The sequence below is a fragment of the Pongo abelii genome, chromosome 8 (genome assembly GCF_028885655.2).
Source record: "Pongo abelii isolate AG06213 chromosome 8, NHGRI_mPonAbe1-v2.0_pri, whole genome shotgun sequence".
Taxonomy (NCBI): domain Eukaryota; kingdom Metazoa; phylum Chordata; class Mammalia; order Primates; family Hominidae; genus Pongo; species Pongo abelii.
Window position 1 is genome coordinate 71,739,268 of NC_071993.2, and position 12,173 is coordinate 71,751,440.

Genomic DNA, 12,173 nt, shown 5'->3' on the forward strand with positions numbered 1-12,173 from the left:
TCAGCTACTTGGGAGGCTGAGGCAGGAGAATTACTTGAACCCAGGAGGCGGAGGTTGCAGTGGGCTGAGGTAACGCCCCTGAACTCCAGCCTGGGGGACAGAGTGAGACTCCAACTCAAAAAATAAATAGCCGGGCGCGGTGGCTCATGCCTGTAATCCCAGCACTTTGGGAGGCCGAGGCGGGTGGATCACCTGAGGTTGGGAGTTGGAGCCCAGCCTGACCAACATGGTGAAACCCTGTCTCTACTAAAAATACAAAATTAGCTGGGCATATTGGTGCATGCCTGTAATCCTAGCTACTCAGGAGGCTGAGGCAGGAGAATCACTTGAACGAGGGAGGTGGAGGTTGCGGTGAGCCAAGATTGCACCATTGCATTTAGCCTGGGCAACAAGAGCAAGACTCCATCTCAAAAAATAAATAAATAAAAATAAATAAATAAATAAATAAATAAAATAAAGAGAGGGCTGGGTTAGAGATTGTTGTTGCAGGTTGAATTGTGTTGTCCCCACTTCAATTTGTATGTTGAAGTCCTAACCCCAGTATCTCCTTATTTGGAGATGGGTCTTGAAAGAGGCCATCAAGATGAAATGAGATCAGTAGGGTAGGCCCTAACCCAGTGGGACTGGTGTCCTTATAAAAAGGGGACATTTGGACAGAGACATGCATAGAGGAAAGACTAAGTAAAGAGGCATTGGGAGAAGATGGCCAAGGAGACAAGCCTGGAACAGACTTTTTCCTTCACAGCCCTCAGAAGAAACCAATCTTGCTGGCATCTTGCTCTTGGACTTCTAGCTTCCAGAACTGCAAGACAAGAAGCTTCTGTTGTTTAAGCCACTCAGTCTGTGGTATTTTGTTATGGCAGCCCTGGCAAACAAATATAATAGCCAAGGACCCTGCAGTCTTAGGCTGTAGGATTTTCTCCTGCCATCCCTGCCATAGCTTGGTAGCTTCCTCCCATTCCACATGGTCTTTCCATAAATGACATCGTGCGTGGGGAGTGCTTGGCACAATGCCCCACATATAGTAACCCCTCACTCACCACGTGTTAACCATGATGAATGTTTCCAGGGTTCCCAGTGCCTGGGTGCTACTTCTACCTACCCTGAGACACTGGGTACAGAATGAGAGGTGTGAGTTCTGAGCCCAGGCCCTCCTGATCACTCCTACCTTTGTTATTGAAGACTTTCCATCCCCCTCAGCAGCTTCCAATTAGGCTCCTTCTAGGAGCCTACCTTTTTTTTTTTTTTTGAGACGGAGTCTCACTCTGTCACCCAGGCTGGAGTGCAGTGGTGCGATCTCGGCTCACTGCAACATCTGCTTCCTGGGTTCAAGCGATTCTCCTGCCTTAGACTCCTGAGTAGCTGGGACTACAGGCACGTGCCACCATACCCGTCTAATTTTTGTATTTTTAGTAGAAGCAGCCTTTCTTTTTTTTTTCTTTTTTTTGAGACAGAGTCGCGCTCTGTCGCCCAGGCTGGAGTGCAGTGGCGCTATCTCGGCTCACTGCAACCTCTGTCTCCTGGGTTCAAGCAATTCTCTGCCTCAGCCTCCTGAGTAGCTGGGATTACGGGCACCCGCCACCACGCCCAGATAATTTTTTTGTATTTTTAGTAGAGATGGGGTTTCACCATATTGGCCAGGCTGGTCTTGAATTTCTGGCCTTGTGATCTACCAGCCTCAGCCTCCCAAAGTACTGGGATTACAGGTGTGAGCCGCCGCGCCTGGCAGAGGCAGGGTTTCACCATGTTGACCAGGCTGGTCTTGAACTTGTGACCTCAAGTGATCTGCCCGCCTCGGCCTCCCAAAGTGCTGGGATTACACACCTGGCCTGGCCTAACTCTTTTAAGTGGAAAGTGCACTATGGCCACAGTCAGCAGGGTAGAGAAAGAGACTGCGATAACTCAGAATGGGAGATTGCTTATCTGCAAGAAATTCCCCTTTGCAGTTGGAGGAGGAGTTGATCCCCAGGGTCAAGTGAAGCTGCAGACCTTTGGGACTCAGCCTCTGTTTTCCTATTTGCCTAATGAGGACACTCCTTGGCTGGCAGGGTACCGGATAAGGCTTAACTACAGGTGGTGTCAGGGCCCTGTGCTTTCAGATAGCGAGGCTGCCTTTCTCCTTGATCCTTCATTCTCCTCTTCCAGAATCTTTTCTAGCCCTCGGGATGGATACCTCTCTGTGTTGAGAGATGCCTTGGGGACAATGTTCTGCCTTCTTCCTAGCTCCTGAGTCAGGTTTCTGGAGGCCATGGAGTCTTATACTCCAGCTGTGGTCTTGGGCTGCTCCTGAGAGTCTGATTTTCCTTTTCATTATCAGGAGTGCAGGCAAAAAGCATTCTCTAGCCTTGAGCATTGGAGCAGGATTACAGAATGAGCCCTGAGTCCTTTCTGGGGAATGACATTGGCCTGGGATGGCAAAGTCCTAGGTTGTCTTCTGATCATTGTGTGTTTATTTTGAAAGCTAAATCACTCTGACTTTGTAAGATATTACAGATTGACTCTATTCTGGGGACTGCAGAAAGTTAAGTGGGTAGAGCGTGACTTGAACAGCCCCCCAAACGTAACCTTTTGGTTTGCTAAACAAATGAAATGTCTGTGTTTGTTGGTTTATCTTCAAATATATGTCTGGAGATTTCTGAGAACAGAGAGGGAGAGAAAGGGTGTGGGAGTCTACTTCAGGCTTTTAGGGCCCAGGGCAAAAGGGAGGAGAAGCCATATGGGGGAAAAACATCTTTCCACAATGTCCATATACTTTAACTGTGATCACTTCAGGCCGTCTCTTATCCTGGTTTTGGCTCAGAGCCCAGAAGGCTCCTTCGATAATTCTTTGTGTGTTTAGGATATATGCCTCTCCCTTAAAGTAAATAAATAACTAAAAATCTGTGAATGCTGTCTGCAGTCACAGCAAAAATACTGCTCACCACCTAGTGGTCTGCAAAGATCACATTTGCTGCATTATACCAGCTGATGGGTCTAACCCTTCCAGGCCCAGCCGAGCCTGCTTTCTAAGTTATTTATTGTGCAAGTTGGGATTCTTGGCCTCTTAGGCGTCCCTGGCTCTTTCTGAGAAATGTGCTTTGGATGGAACGTGGAGCGCGGTGAACAAGGCTCAGACAATCTGGTTCTTGCTTCTTTCTCCTGAGACTCCTCACCACACCCCCGTTTATGTGCTGTGCTCCAGCCACACCAAATGAGCTGCAGTTCAACATGCGTGTTCCAAGGGACCTGGAGTTCCTGACTTTGCACATGCTGTTCCCTGTGCTTGGAACGCTTCTTTGGCATCTTTCCCTTTGTGTGTGGCATGCTCTCTCTCATCATCATGTTCAAGAGCAGGCTTGCCTTCTCTAGGAAAGGCTCCTTGTCATGTCCTCGGCATTCCCACTCCCAAGTCCTCTTGGCTTCCATGGCAACCTGTACAGACCAGGGCCATGGCCTTATCCCATGGTATATATTGCATGCATCTGTTTACTCCTCTGCCTCTTCCATGGGTCCAAGAGACTTCCAGATCTGACTACATAACTGTCATGTGCAACCCCCCTTTCCCTTAGACCTACTAGACCCCAGGAATGAAGCCAGGATTCTGCATTTTTTATTTTTTTCAGCTTAATTCTGAAGAATGCCAGGTTTGCAAACTATTGCCCCCCCCTTTTTTTTTCTGAGACGGAGTCTTGCTCTTTCGCCCAGGCTGGAGTGCAACAGTGCGATCTTGGCTCACTACAACCTCCGTGTCCCGGGTTCAAGCAATTCTTCTGCCTCAGCCTCCCGAGTAGCTGGGACGACAAGCATGCGTCACCATGCCCGGCTAATTTTTGTGTTTTTAGTAGAGACAGGGTTTCACCATGTTGGCCAGGCTCATCTTGAACTCCTGACCTCAGGTGATCTACCCGCCTCGGCCTCCCAAAGTGCTGGGATTACAGGTGTGAGCCACTGTGCCTGGCCTGCCCTACCTTTTTATTTCTCTTTCCCTACACATTGCCTGTGTCATAGTAGACCCTCAATAAGTGGTTGACCCTGTTAGTTTCTCTCTGGGGGCCTCTTTTTGTTTTCACTTCCTTCCCTCTCCAGCCTGGTCCAACAATTTGCTTAGCCCTTTACCCCTACCATGCAAGACTTCAACCACCAACTGCTCATTTTTTCCATTCCTCCTGCCAGCCTGCTGGGAGCTGCTGGTGGACTTCCCCAAAGAGTGGTGCTACTGTAAATTCAAGGCCTCTCACTGCAACAGGCCCCTGAATGGGTTTGGCAAGCCTTCTGACCCTGGGACACAGGCAGTAGGCCAACTTGCCTCTCCTTTACTGAGAAAATAGAGGCCACTGGATGGGACTGCCCCCTCTTCCTGCTGCCTCTCCTACACATTTACCCACAGCAGCACATCCTGTTCTCCTGCCTCATGCCAGCCAGGCTCTGGCTCTCACCTCCTCCCACTTCCTCAGGGATCCGTCAATTATCCCCTTTTTCTTTTCTTTCTTTCTTTCTTTTTTTTTTTTTGAGACGGAGTTTCACTCTTGTTGCCCAGGCTGGAGTGCAATGGCACGATCTCAGCTCACCGCAACCTCCGCCTCCCAGGTTCAAGTGATTCTCCTGTCTCAGCCTCCCGAGTATCTGGGATTACAGGCACCTGCCACCGTGCCCGGCTAATTTTTGTATTTTTAGGAGAGACGGGGTTTCACCATGTTGGCCAGGCTGGTCTCGAACTCCTGACCTCAGGTGATCCACCCACCTCGGCCTCCCAAAGTGCTGGGATTACAGGCGTAAGCCACCGTGCCCGGCCAATTATCCCCTTTTTCTTTGACCTCTCCCATTGTAAAAGAAAAAAAAATGAGCTCTTTGCTATGCATTCTCCTTTAGCTGTCCCCTTCTCAGTCCCACATTTTTGCTTCCCCTTCCCGTTGAACTTCTGGAAAGTGTTGCCTGGATTTAGCCCCACTTCCCCCCGCTCCCCTCACTCTTCCCCCACAGCATTCTAGCTCTGTCTCTGCTACCCAGAGATGGTTGCTCTTAAGACAAGGTCACCAGCCAGGCACGGTGACCTTGTAATCCCAGCACTTTGGGAGGCCGGAGCGGGAGGATTGCTTGAGCTCAGCAGTCTGAGACCAGCCTGGGCAACATGGCAAAACCGTGTCTCTACTAAAAATACAAAAATCAGCCAGGCGTGGTGGCATGCACCTGTAGTCTCAGCTAATCAGGAGACTGAGATGGGAGGATTGCTTGAGCCTGGGAGGGCAAGGTTACAGTGAGCTGTGATCTCATGCCACTGCACTCCAACCTGGGTGGCAGAGTGAGATGCTGTCTCCGAAAAAAAAAAGTCACCAACAGTCTCCATGGTAAGATCCCAATAGCAGGCAGGGAGTGGTGGCTCACATCTATAATCCCAGCACTTTGGGAAGCCAAGACGGGTGGATCACCCGAGGTAAGGAGTTAGAGACTAGCCTGGCCAACATGGCGAAACTCCATCTCTACCAAAAACACAAAAATTAGCTGGGCATGGTGGCGGGCGCCTGTAGTCTCAGCTACTCAGGAGGCTGAAGCGGGAGAATCGCTTGAACCCAGGAGGCAGAGGTTGCAGTAAGCCTTCTCCATCCCTTGTCTCACTTAATTGCTTGGCTGCACCATATACTGCTGTTTGCTGCCTTCTTCTCAAAATGTGCTTTCCCCTTGGTTTCTGTGATGCCGTATTCCTAGTTCCCTGTCTCTCTGGGGACTTCCTGCCAGTTGCTTTCCTGGATCTTCCTGCTTTGCCTGTCCCTTATATGTCGGCATGCCCTGAGGATCCCTCCCTGGTGTGATTCTCTCCTCACTCCATGGGCTGTCTCCCTGGACAATCTATCCACTCTCCACCTTTGTCTTAATAAACATCTCCAGGCTGCTGAGTCTCAAATCTAACTCCAGCCCAGCTCACTCTCCAGACTATAGACCCGTGGAGTCACTTGCCTGTTGAACATCTCTGTAGCCTGCTTCCCTCTCTGTACCCCTATCTCAGTGAATGGTACCACTAGTCCCTCAGCTCCTGACACAAGAAAACTTGGGTGTCCTCTCTGAGTTATCCAAGTTCCACCAGTCACTGAATCCTGTATATGACTTTTTTTTTTTTTGAGTCTCACTCTGGCCCAGGCTGGAGTCCAATGGCGCAATCTCGGCTCACTGCAACCTCTGACTCCCGGGTTCAAGCGATTTTCCTGCCTCAACCTCCTGAATAGCTGGGAGTATAGGTGCCCACCACCATGCCCGACTAATTTTTTTCTTTTTTGTAGATATGGGGTTTCACCATGTTGGCCAGGCTAGTCTCGAACTTCCTGGTCTCAGGTGATTTGCCCGCCTCCACCTCCCAAAATGCTGGGATTACAGGCAGGAGCCATCGTGCCGGCCTTTTTTTGTTTGTTTGTTTTTGAGACAGGGTCTCGCTCTGTCACCCAGGCAATAGCACGATGATAACTTACCGCAGCCTTGAGCTCCTGGGCTCAAGCACTCCTCCTGCCTTGGTCTCTGGAGTAGCTAGAACTACAGAGGTGTGTGCCAACATGCATGGCTAATCTGTAAATTTTTTTGTAGAGGTGGGGGTCTTGCTATGTTGGCCAGGCTGGTCTTAACTCCTTGCCTCAAGTGATCCTCCCACTTGGGCCTCCCAAAGTGTGGGATTACAGGTGTTAGCCACTACCTGCTGCCACTTCTCAAATCAAGTCCATCTTCTGTCTCCATATCTTTTTTTTTTTTTTTTTTTTTTGAGACAGAGTCTCACTCTGTCACCCAGGCTGGAATGCAATGGCATGATCTTGGCTCACTGCAACCTCTGCCTCCTGGGTTCAAGCGATTCTCCTGCCTCAGTCTCCTGGGTAGCTGGGATTACAGGCACCCACCATCATGCCCCGCTAATTTTTGTATTTTTGTAGAGATGGAGTTTCAACATGTTGGCCAGGCTGGTCTCAAATTCCTGACCTCAGGTGATCCGCCCACCTCGGCCTCCCAAAGTGCTGGGATTATAGGCATGAGCCACTGCGCCCAGCCGTATCCACACCTTTAATTTGGCCTATAGTCATCTCTTACCTGGATGACCTCAAAGGCTTCCTAAGGAATCTGGCTCTCGCCACCAATTCTCCACTATTCCCTCCCAGTAAATTATCTGAAGTATAACCAGATCTTGTCATGCTCCTGCCTCAAGCTCATCAGTGGTTCCCCACTGTCCTCTGGTTGAAGTTCAGATTCCTTAGCAAAGCCCGTGAGTCCTACCCTCTGCCTTATTCTTGCCCTTATCACCTATGAATCAATCATAACGAACCACCCGCAGCCCTACAAAAGCAAAATGCCCTTTCCCACACTTGGGCCTCTGCAAATTTTATTCCCTCCACCTATAAAGTCCTTCCTTCCCACCCCACTTACTTTTTCTTCAGGTCTCAGCCTAAACCTCATCCTTCATTAAAGCCTTCTCTGACACCTGGCCCAGCTGGATTAGTTGTCTCTGCTATGGGATTGTCCAGCACCTCATGCTTTCCCCATCAGAGCAATTATTACACTTAAAATGACCTTTCTGTCCCTCTTAATATTTATTTATAAACTTCTTGAGGTTGATGACTGGGTCTTGTTTTATAGCATATCCTTAGCATCTAGCAGACACTAGACACACAGTGCTAGCGTCTGCTGAAAGAATGACAGACATTTGGAAAGGAACATCCTGTCTATTGCTGTAATACATTGTATGTTGTTTCATTACCTGCTCTAAACAGGTTTTTTTTTTTTTTTTTTTTTGAGACGGAGTCTCACTGTCGCCCAGGTTGGAATGCAGTGGTGCCGTCTTGGCTCGCTGCAACCTCCACCTCCCAGGTTCTAGAGATTCTCCTGCCTCAGCCTCCTTGGGTAGTTGGGATTACAGGCATGTGGCACTGCACCCAGCTATTTTTTTTTTTTTTTCTGAGACAGTGTCTCACTCTGTTGCGCAGGCTGGAGTGCAGTGGCATGATCTTGGCTCACTGCAACCTCTGGCTCCTGGGTTCTAGAGATTGTCCCACCTCAGCCTCCCGAGTAGTTGGGATTACAGGCGTGCACTACCACACCGGCTAATTTTTGTACTTTTACTAGAAACAGGGTTTTGCCGTGTTGGCTAGGCTGGTCTCCTGACCTCAGGTGATCTGCCCACTTTGGCCCACTTTGGCACCTGGCCCCACCTAATTTTTGTATTTTTATTAGGGATGGGGTTTCACTATTTGGCTAGGCTGGCCTGGAACTCCTGACCTCAGGTGATCTGCCCGCCTTGGCCTCCCAAAGTGCTGGGATTACAGGTGTGAGCCACTGCGCCTGGCCTCTAAACAGCTTATATTATAAAAAGAAACAGGCTGATTTGGGAAAACAACTCCTCCTTGGGAAACTTGACAGACACGAGAAATTAGAGTACCTGTGAGGTGAGACTAGCTCGTGGATGCTGACATGTGAACCTACCACCAGGCCCACGGCAGAAGCCCATGAGGACAGCAGGGAACCACCAGTGCCCTTTGCCTTGGCTCATCGCGTAGATGGGATCATATGAGATATGACTGCTTTGGAACGGCTTCCATTTGTTCCACAGCCTCCACCTGTCAGGGTGACGTTATAGGAGCTCTGGGCTGAGATCTGGGTGATAGTCTTGGCTCTGCCCATTAACTATCTGAATTACCTCAGGGATTACTCCACTATGGATTTTGCCCTAGAAATAGCTAGTAGTTTATTTATTCCTTTATTTTGAGACAGAGTCTCACTCTGTCACCCAGGCTTGAGTGCAGTGGCACGATCTTGGCTTACTGCAATCTCCCTCCCAGGTTCAAGCCATTCTCCTGCCTCAGCCTCCCATGAGGCTGGGATTACAGGTACCCACCACCACACCCGGCTAATTTTTGTATTTTTAGTAGAGACAGGGTTTTCCCATGTTGGCCAGGCTGGTCTTGAACTCCTGACCTCAGGTGATCCTCCAGCCTCACCCTCCCAAAGTGCTGGGATTACAGGCGTGAGCCACGGCGCCTGGTTTTGAAATAGCTAGTAGTTTCTAAAACAAAGGTAACACACAAATTCCTATCTCATTCACTCAGGAGAGACCTACGATATACCTACTACGTGCCAAGTAGTATCCTAGGTACTGACCATGCAGCAGTAAACCAGACAGACAACGTCCCAACTTCCTATATGTAAATGAGGGATGAACTAGATGACCTCTAAGGTCTCTTTCAGCTCTACAATTCTGAGACCCTCTCTTTGACCAGATGCTAATAAATTTATGCACAGGAGGCTAGTGGCAAAGCATCAGGCGCTTTTGATGCAATCTCCATCCCAAACTTAGCTCTGGGAAAACAGGAAAAGATCTGGTATCACTACAGTCTGCCTGTAGCCCAAGCTTTTAACTCTCCCAAGTACCTGTTATTTAAGACTTTTATCTCTTTTGTGAAATGAAAGGCTTGGTTTTGGTTGAACTTTAGGCAATTAAAAGGCCTGGCAAGATATTTTCGGGAAAGTTAGGTGCTTTGGCAAAAGGACAGGGAGAGGCAAAGCAGCCTCCTCTAAGTATAGTATTTCTTTTCTTTTTTTTTTTTTTCGAGACGGAGTTTCGCTCTTATTGCCCAGGCTGGAGTGCAATGGCGTGATCTCAGCTCACCGCAACCTCTGCCTCCTGGGTTCAAGCGATTCTCCTGCCTCAGCCTCCTAAGTAGCTGGGATTAGAGGCGTGCGCCACCATGCCCACCTAATTTTGTATTTATAGTAGAGATGGGGGTTTCTCTGTGTTGGTCAGGCTGGTCTTGAACTCCTGACCTCAGATGATCTGGCCGTCTTGGCTTCCCAAAGTGCTGGGCTTACAGGCGTGAGCTACCACGCCCAGCCTGAAGTGTAGCATTTCTTACACTTGTCCAAAAGGGCGCCAGCTTCTTGAGCAGCTTCCTCTTCTTCCTCTGGATGATAGGAATCTCCCAGCTCTGGCCCCTTCCCTTTACAGAGGTGAAAGTCCTAGCCTTAAGGCCCAAAGTTTCTACCACTTCTGTATCTGGTACTGTGACTGGGAACAGCAGATTCCAGGACTCCCGGCCATCTTGGGGAAGGGGAGCCACAGGCTGCAGGTAAATGGGCAGATAAAGAGAGATCCTTGGGTCAGGAACTTGATTTAGTTTCCAGACACTGTCATTCTGGTGTGTCAGCTATGGGATGGCACTAATCAATAACACGTTTGTGTATCAGTGAAAACTCTGGACTTTAAAGCTGATGCTGGATAATTGTGAAGTCAAAATGGGAAATTTTTGTACGACTGTGTAAAACTAGCTATTTTACTGTTGATATCTCATTACCATGAGACAAAACAGTTATATAGAATTATATGTCAGATTGATATGAACAATTTTACAATTTTTTTTTTTTTTTGAGGCACAGTCTTGCTCTGTCGTCCAGGCTAGAGTGCAGTGGCTCGATCTTGGCTCACTGCAACCTCTGCCTCCTGGGTTCAAGTGATTCTCCTGCCTCAGCCTCCTGAGTAGTTGGGATTACAGGCATGTGCCACCACGCCCGGCTAAGTTTGTATTTTTAGTAGAGATGGGGTTTTTCCACGTTGGTCAGGCTGGTCTCAAACTCCTGACCTCAGGTGATCCGCTCGCCTCGGCCTCCCAAAGTGCTGAGATTACAGGCGTGAGCCACCGTGTCCTACCCCATACCGAATCTTAAGAGGGTATGCAGAAGCCAACATACAGCTAATTCCTGTCTGTTTCCGAAGAAGCTGTTCCTTCCTCATGCTCAAGATCTTTTTTTGCCAAGCCCTGGGAGGGAGGAGGGAAGGTAGCGGAAGGCTTATTTTCTCCAGGTAGTTACTTCATTTTACCATTTAATCAAAAGTTTTAGGATTTTTCCTAATACAATGTGCTGGGTTGGGTTTGGTGGGATGTGGCATAGTGAATAAAAGAAGCTGCTTTGGATTCTGGCCAAGTTGAACTTAAGTCCAGATTTGGCCATTGACTTAGCTGTGCAGCCTTGGCAAGTGACACTTGCTCTCAGCTTCAGGTTCCTTTTCTACATTAGGGGGTATTATGTATCTTGCTGTGTTATTCAGAGGATTATAATTCATGCCTGTGAGTGACTGGCACAAGAGAAGACAGATGACAGATCAGCAACTGGGACCATCTTTGAGCCCAAAGCATAGTAACAGGCGTTGTGGACGATGCAACATAATGACTGACAGAAAGGTACAGAGAGGGAGGTACTCTCTTTAAAAAATTGTGAGAGTCTTATTCTTGGTAAGACTAAAATAGCAGCTAAGTGATCAATGAGAAAGGTGCTTCAAAAAGCATTTTTGCTTAATGCTAAGATCACTTCAGTTTCCAAGGTCATATAAAGAAACATCCAATTTAGAGAAAAAATTCTGTAATAAGTTCAAATACCAAAGCGTAAAGATGATGTAACACAGTGCCTATACTGCATGGTTACACAAATGAAACAAGAGAAAGGTAGTGATTGCTTCTAAATTCTCACTGAAAGTCCGATTTAAAGGTTTATTGCAGTCTAGGTATTTTTAATTTTTCCCTTGGTGATTATCAAGATGGTTGATGCTAGTAAGTACTGTTAAAAAACTAAAATGCTTTCGAATATGGAATTTCTTTTAGTTGAGAATTATTAATATGGAAAATGTGAGTTGGTAGACTGGTACTTCTTGTGCTTTGCTTTTTTTTATTTTTATTTTTTTTTGAGACAGAGTCTTGCTCTGTCACCCAGGCTAGAGTGCAATGGTGTGATCTCGGCTCACTGCAACCTCCGCCTCCTGGGTTTAAGCAATTCTCGTGCCTCAGCCTCCTGAGTAGCTGGGATTACAAGCGTGTGCCACCACACTGGGCTAATTTTTGTATTTTCAATAGAGACTGAGTTTCACCATGTCAGCCAGACTGGTCTTGAACTCCTGACCTCTAGTGATCCACTCACTTCAGCCTCCCCAGGTGCTGGGATTAAAGGTGGGCGCCACCGTGCCCAGTCTCCAATTTGCTTTAGAGGCAATAATGAGATGAATTATCAGGCAACGGGGATCTATTCCAAGTCTGAGATTTTCCTCTGCCTGGGCTATGTGACCATGAGCAGGTGTTTAACTTCACAGGGCTCAGGCTCTTAACCGACTGAATGAGGTCACCACCTCCCGTCCCGTAGAACGTGTTAAACATTTTGAACTCTTGAGATTAAGGCTAATTGCTACT